At 36.8% G+C, this 7,470-nt stretch overlaps 1 long non-coding RNA gene across 1 annotated transcript; it reads left to right on the forward strand.

Moving 5' to 3' along the window:
- Positions 1-3,473: 3,473 nt before the first annotated feature.
- On the forward strand, positions 3,474-7,256 carry LOC121063502. Its single transcript, XR_005816034.1, has 3 exons — positions 3,474-3,610; positions 5,538-5,540; positions 7,235-7,256. It is a non-coding gene; the product is annotated as an uncharacterized LOC121063502 (long non-coding RNA).
- The last annotated feature ends 214 nt before the right edge of the window (positions 7,257-7,470 follow it).

Consider the following 7,470-nt stretch of genomic DNA (forward strand, 5'->3'; position numbering starts at 1 on the left):
CATGTGAAGCAAAACTTAAAAATATAAAACCATTAACAGCTTGAATACAAAACTTAGAGTGCTTCCTTTTAAATTTCCTAGCTTGTTTCCTGTCTTTGTTTCTGCCCACCATTATGATATAAGGAATCCATCACATATTTTTATGGATGATAAAGAAAGGCTGACCTTTCCTTTGCAGGTTACAAATAGGTAGTTCTTCAGAGGCTTGTAAATGAATGACAAGATAATTCTATCCATTTAATATTGAAGTGATGTTGATAGTATCATTCTTCTCATGGTTTGAAACAGGAAAGTATAGAGACCTTTCTCCCTCACTCTGTTCTGCTTTATGTGATGGATTTTCTCTCTGACTAATCGCTGTCACATTAACCTGCACTATTTCATCCTTCAGAGCTTGTCAAGATAATGACGATAATCGAAGTGGCTCATTGTAGGTAAAGGAATTATATGAGCAAAAGTAATATCATAAAACAGTGTTTAAATATTTTAATTTCATTTGTCAGGGCTGCCCCAACACTTCATTACACATATAACCATCTCTCATCAGTGGAATTAGTGCATTATTCATTACTGTTAATTATTTTCACATAATGGCTGCCCTGATATGTAACTCCACATTATATCTCAGATAATGGCCTGTAAAATTGAATTGTGTGAAGAGTGGAGTTCTAAAGCTCATTTGCGGAAACATCAAAGAACAAAGAAGAGGAAAAGAATTCTAATGGGACTTTTCGCCCAGCTGGGGCCAAACATTTGTTTCTGTCTGATTTGCATACAGAAAATAGGTGGTTCAGAAGTGGTTTAATATTGTACATGCTGTCTGCTCCTATTACGTAGCCAATTAGAATTGTTAATGTCCCAAGTGTTTGAGATAACTTACCAGCCAATCTATGTCTGAATGGCAGTGAGCTGCAAGTTAACAGAGAAAGTAGACCTTTCTGAAGAACAGACCAGAAAATCATAGAATAATAAGGTGTCACCTGCAATTAATACTTCTTTTGAAAAACATCTGCTTTGTAGAAGCAAATTAACAAAAGCTGTGCTCAAGAGTAATAAGATCCAAGTCTGTGAAATTCCTGTAGTACTCTGTTAATTACTTGGTGATCCTTGGGCCAAATTTGCTGATGCTTTTTATCATGTAGGCTGTGGAAACTAGAGAGGTGCAAAATGTAGCATCCTGGACAATGTAAGTGTATCTACTCTGACAACAGCATGCTGCATTGAGAGACCTAACTAACTCATTCCTACATAAACAACTCATAATATCACCTGGTCATCCTCAGTGGTGCTTTGCTGTGCTGGAATTGATGTGTCTGCATTGCTTCTTAGGAGGATGGGAAACGTGAGACTCCTTTTCTCTACTTTGCCAAATACCTTGAATAAACATCCCAATAAAACAAAGCCAGTAAAGGTATGGGACTTAATTTTTGAGGAACCAGCTGAATTACTAGAAATTTCAGCTTTAAGTGGCAGTTTAAAGTTCATTGTATGTCTACTCTAACACATAGATTTAACAGAATAGTCATATTTTTCCCATTTAGAGTCTTATCATTTAATTTACCGATCTCAATGCGACCTGGAAAGACATGACTTGCAAACACTGTATGGAAATAATATTTTTTAAAACTACCGTTTTAAGAGTAAGGTAGTCGTTCGAAAAACACAAACTTAACAAAACAACCCAAAAAACGGACCATTTGAAACAGAGGATCATTGTGGGAAGTTTTCTTCAAACTTTCGTCTCAGTGGTGGTTTTGTGAAGTTTCACTCTCTAAGATCTCACATAGCAATTTCCATGCATTTTTTTTTGCCTATATCAAAATTTCAAGGCAATAGCCCTTCTGAAATTCATGGGTAAGACATAACCTTTGTTTTGTTTCATGCCTATAATTATTTATATTTATATATATATATTTTTCAATCACTTCAGACCTCTTTCTTCACTGTTACAGAATAACTTATGGCTGGTGGTGGGACTATGATCTCAGAGGTTACTTAGCCAATCAGAAATCAAGAAATGTTTAATGACTAACAAACAATTCACTTGAGGTCATTAGCATACTTTAGTCCTATTGGCTTAAAAAGTCATATTTCACAGGAATAATAAAATGTCTTTTTGCTAAGTGGCAGTAGGTTTTGGCCATATCATTAAATATTTTATACAACATATACATAAATCTTCCTCCACTTGGCATCATCTGGGATTCATTGGAGAGACCATTTATTTCACTTTGTAATGTTTTAAGTTTGTTGCAGGCTTCAGGTTCAGCCTCCAACTCTAGATATGGAGTAGTTAGAAAGAAAAGGACATATGTGGCTACATTTGAATTGAAACCTCGTTTAGAGAAATCTTTTGTCCTTAATCTGTCTTTTCTTAAAGCATATCTATTCTTAAAGCATATTTTTTAAGGTGTGATATATGGCCTTTTTGCCCTCGTAACAGTCTTTTTTATTATTTTTTTTTTATGAAAGCTGTGGGAACAAATCTGCTGTTATTCCTCGCTTTCTAATTTTTTTTTTGTCTGTAAATTATTTTCATGTAACCATGAAATATGGATAAAAGAGAGGACTAGAGAGACCACTACATGAGTGAAGCAATTTCTCTATATCTAAATACTGAATAAAGACTTCAGTGAAAGGTGTGTGAAATATTCAATCTACTCACAGACATTCAAGTACTCCCAAATAGATTCCTATTGATATGGGCAATCTGTCTTTCTACTTCTGCCTGATCAGAAATTGTTTCTCTCCTGGAGCAGCTACTACTAGGCATTAAATTTGTCTAGTATATAAGTTTTACTCCAACAACAACAACAACGACAAAAAAAAAAGGTCATATTAGATATTATGGAAGACCTGTCTGTTACTCTGTCTCAGCTATAAAACTATTATGGTTTTGATATGTTGACAGTCTCAAGTATGTTTCTTCTAATAACTTGAGATGACATTGTTTTAGAACTATCCTTCGTCTAAAATATGTTGCTTATAGAAAGATCCACAGTTTTATAATGGACTTTCAGTTTGAATGTAGTTAATTGTGCTTAATATTCCGAAAGAATGAATCATACTTGCAAAATATTCATGGTTAGTATAAGCTGCCTCATACTTTCAGAATATAAGGGTTATGTCACAGGAATCACAGAACGGTTTAGGTTGGAAGTGACCTCTGGATGTCATCTGGTCCAACCTCCCTGCTAAAGCAAGAATACCCAGAGGAGCTTGGCCATGACTATGTCTTTGGAGATCTCCACAGATGGAGACTTCACAACTTCACTGGGCAACCTATTCAAGTGCTTCTTCACCCTCACAGTAAAGTGCTTCCTGCTGTCCAGACGGAATCTCTTGTGTTCCAGTTTGTGCCTGTTGCTTCTTGTTCTGGTCACTGGGCACCCACTGATAGCCTGGCTCTATCCTCTTTGCGACCTCCCTTCAGGCATTTGTACACATTGATAAGATCCTTGCTCAGCCTCCTCTTCTCCACGCTGAACAGCCCAGCACTCTCAGCCTCTCCTCACTGGAGAAATGCTCCAGTCCTTGATCATATTGGTAGCCCTCTGTTGGGCTCCTTCCAGTATGTCCATATCTCTCTTGCACTGGGGAGCCCAGAACTGTACACAGGACTCCGGATATAGCCTCACCAATGCCAAGTAGAGAGGAAGATCACTTCCTGTTGACCTGCTGGCAGTACTTTTCCTAATGCAAACCAAGAATACCACTAACATCTTTGTGGCAAGGGCACATTGCTGAATCATGTACAACTTGGTGTCTACCAGGACTCTTAGGTCCTTTTCTGCCAGGCTGTTTTCCAGTAGGGTGGCCCCCAGCAAGTACTGATGCCTGGGTTGTTCCTCCCCAGGTGCAGGACTCTGCACTTCTCCTTATTAAGCTTCATGAGATTTTTTTGTCAGCCCACCTCCCCAACCTGTTAAGGTCTCTCTGGATGGCAGCACAGACCTCTGTGAGTCAGCCGCTCTTTCCAGCTTTGTGTCATCTGTGAATTTACTGAAGGTGCACTCTACCCCATCATCCAGATCATTAATGGAGATATTACACAGGACCAGACACAGTATTGACCGCCGGAGTATTCTGCTAGTTACTGGACATCTTGCACCACAAGACAGGAACTATTGCACAGACTTCTGTTACTCTTTATAAAAAGTTGTAGTGGATCAGTTAGGTCTTTTGAAAATATATGGAATGCTGTATATTTTTTCATAAAATGTTTATGGGAAGCAAATATCAGAGTAAATTTGAAAGCAAGTTTAGGAGCTGTATTTCAGCAGTGATGAACTGTGTCACTTCATATAGTAGAGATTTTTAAAATAATTTGAGTAAAACATTTTTTTGAGATGGAGAATGCTCAGAATTTTTGCATACAATTCTAGATACTCTTTTCAGACTCTCTCTATACATATTGTATATGTATATCTATTCTTTTTCTCATGCATTGCAAGATATGTTTGAAAATACCTCATTTTCTACAATGGTTTATTTGGTTGTGAAAATACATGTATGGAATAATTGGATGCATAGTTTCCATAATTGGCTTCTTGTATGTCAAATTCTATAGACAAAGTTTAGAAGAGTGTGTGTCACAGCATTCTGAAATATCAGAAACAGCAAATCAGAAGTGGAGCTTCATTGGAAGACAAATTCATTTCCTGCTGGATAATTCAATAACAGGAAAAGGTGTGAGTTTACAAAGAACATAAACTGAGATACTCTTGTGATATAAGATTTCATGAGGAATGAGGATGACAGTGGAAAGCAGGAAATGGTAAGACTAAAAATGAAATATTAATTTGATTCTTGCACTCTAGTTAAGAGATGCTGATTTATAGCAGGTTTAAGTAGCAATGAACATGTTTACTATTTAATTGATTATTCTCATTTTTATATACGCAGATTGAAAAATGGTTATGATAAGAAGAAATCCACTCAAATAATGTCAAAGAAAATATTTAAGTCCTGCTTTTATGAGTGCTGCTTTTGTGAAAATCTTGCAGAGTTTTCAAACTTGGTTACCTAAGTATTGAGGCATGTTTACAGAACATCCTATGTGTACTCCGTAAGGGCAGGAAGGAGGATCCGGAGAATTACATGCCAGTCAGTCTGACCTTGGTCTCTCAGGAGGTTATGGAGCAGACCATCTTGAGTGCTATCACATGGAACACAGCATGCATTCTGTGTTTCTTTCTTTCATTCTGTGTTTCTTCATTCTGCATTCATTCACCAAAAAAAAATTTCCAAATTTACAAACATATCTGTTAATTGTTAATTGTAAGGACTATTATCATCACCAGATGAATTCTTTAGAAAGAGGGTACAAACTAAATGCGTCAGAGAAGTGAGATGGTTTTTCAAGCTCTAAGCTTCAGCAGAATGAAGCACATTTTCATTACAGATCTTTCAAAAGTGAGTTGAAAGAAATCTGTCATCTTCTAACAAAGAGATTACTTCGACTTCAGAAAAGGAAAATTGTAGAGAAATTTGTATCAGATGCCTTGAAAATGATATAAGAAATAAGCAAATGTCAGGGGGTGGTTGTGCTTTGCAAACTGAAAACCCTCAAGAGGTTTAGAGCCAGAGGTAAACTTGCACCCTCTAAATGTCATCTGCAATTAATCTATCTATCTATCTATCTATCTAGTAACTATCATTTAAAAGACTAGGTAATAATACTTTTAAATGATATTTTTTATTTTATTTAGGTCCAAAAAAATCTTAACAAGTGTAATATATTCCCACCTTTCTGTTGCAAATTTAGGTAAGCGACAATTTGCCCAACTAAGGGATGATAATTCAGACTGCATTCCTAATTCATATTCAGTTCTCAGATCTTCTTAAACAACAGTATCTATATAATCTAAAGAATGTGCTGTGCTCTCTGTAGCTATATATACATTCTTCCTGTTACATGCACATCCTACTAACTGCCCAGACAAAAGATGTCCTAAGGCTACCTCTTCAGACAGTGAGGTACTTACTGGACAGCTCCAGGCTTTAAGACAAATTAAAATAAGCCAATTTTTCAGTCTGTAGGTCTAATAAAGTTTCTGGCTTTCAGTTCTGTCAATGAGTATGAATAAAATTCCCTGACAAGCAAGAAGATAGAATGTTTAGTTTTCTGATGAGAAAGATTTTAAGGTGAAGACCAATTCTGCAATTCTTATTCCAGTTCTCATTAGTGAGAATTTCCTGCTGTTAGAAAAGCAGGAACAAAAAGTTTTCAAGCCCTCATTCTCTGTTCTGACTGCCCAACTCCTTTCTCACTACTGTTCTGTGGACTGAGTGCTATTTGCATGTGTGATGAGCACCTAAACATATACTAGGCAGTGCTTCAGTCTCTCAGAGTTCAACTAGATGATGTCACTATATACTTGTATTGACCATGTACGTTTTATACATATTATTTTACAAAGACTGTGCCTGATTTCTTCAGAGCTTCAAAATACATCAACAAATTGTCTCAGTGATGCACATCCTCATGCCCTCATTTTTTCAACCCTTGAAAAGTACAGTAACTAAATTAATTTTTTTTCACAACAGAAATAATAGAAAGCAGTCTTTCAGAGTGAAGAATAAAATTTCTATTGAGAATATTATCCACAAGTTTAATGAAAAACATAGTACAGCAGAGCAAAAAACAAATATTAATGTAGAAGTTTAAGTCAGTGAATGTCTTTTGTTATAAAGTTATTAATTAAAAACAGAAAAAAAAAATCATAGAATCATAGAATCATTTAGGTTGGAAAAGACCTTCAAGACCATCAAGTCCAACCATCAACCTGACCTACCAAGTCTCATGACTAAACCATGTCCTTTAGTGTCACATCAACATGTCTCTTAAGTAGGTAGCTCCAGGGCTGGGGACACCACCACTTCCATTGGTCACTCATTCCAGTGTTTGACTACCCTCTCTGTGAATAAATCCTTCCCAATATTCAGTCTAAACTCAAGACCTTGTGCAATCTGAGACCATTTCCTTGCATCCTATCACTTGTCACCTGAGAAATGAGACAGACACCTTCCTCACTGTAACCTCCTTTCAGCTTGTTGCAGAGAGCAAAGAGGTCTCCCCTCAGCCTCCTTCTCTCCACATTAAACAACTGCAGCTCCCTCAGACACTTCTCATAAGTCTTGTTCTATAGTCCCTTCACCAGCTTCATTGCTCTTCTCTGCACACCCTTGAGCAACAAAATATCCTTCTTGTAGTGAGGGGCTGAAACCTGAGCACAGTATTCCAGGTGCAGTCTTACCAGTGCTGAGTACAGAGGGACAACCACTTCCCTAGTCCTGCTGGCCACGCTATTTCTGTTGCAGGCTCAGATGAGAAGGTGCTCATGAGAAATGAAAAATTATCAGCTGCAGAAGGTTGTTATTGTCTATGAGGAAGAAAGGAAAAAGTATATATAAATGTACACCTAATTTTTATGTAAAATATGAAATCTATGTTCACTAATCATTTTC

Source organism: Cygnus olor, chromosome 1 (assembly GCF_009769625.2).
Source record: "Cygnus olor isolate bCygOlo1 chromosome 1, bCygOlo1.pri.v2, whole genome shotgun sequence".
Taxonomy (NCBI): domain Eukaryota; kingdom Metazoa; phylum Chordata; class Aves; order Anseriformes; family Anatidae; genus Cygnus; species Cygnus olor.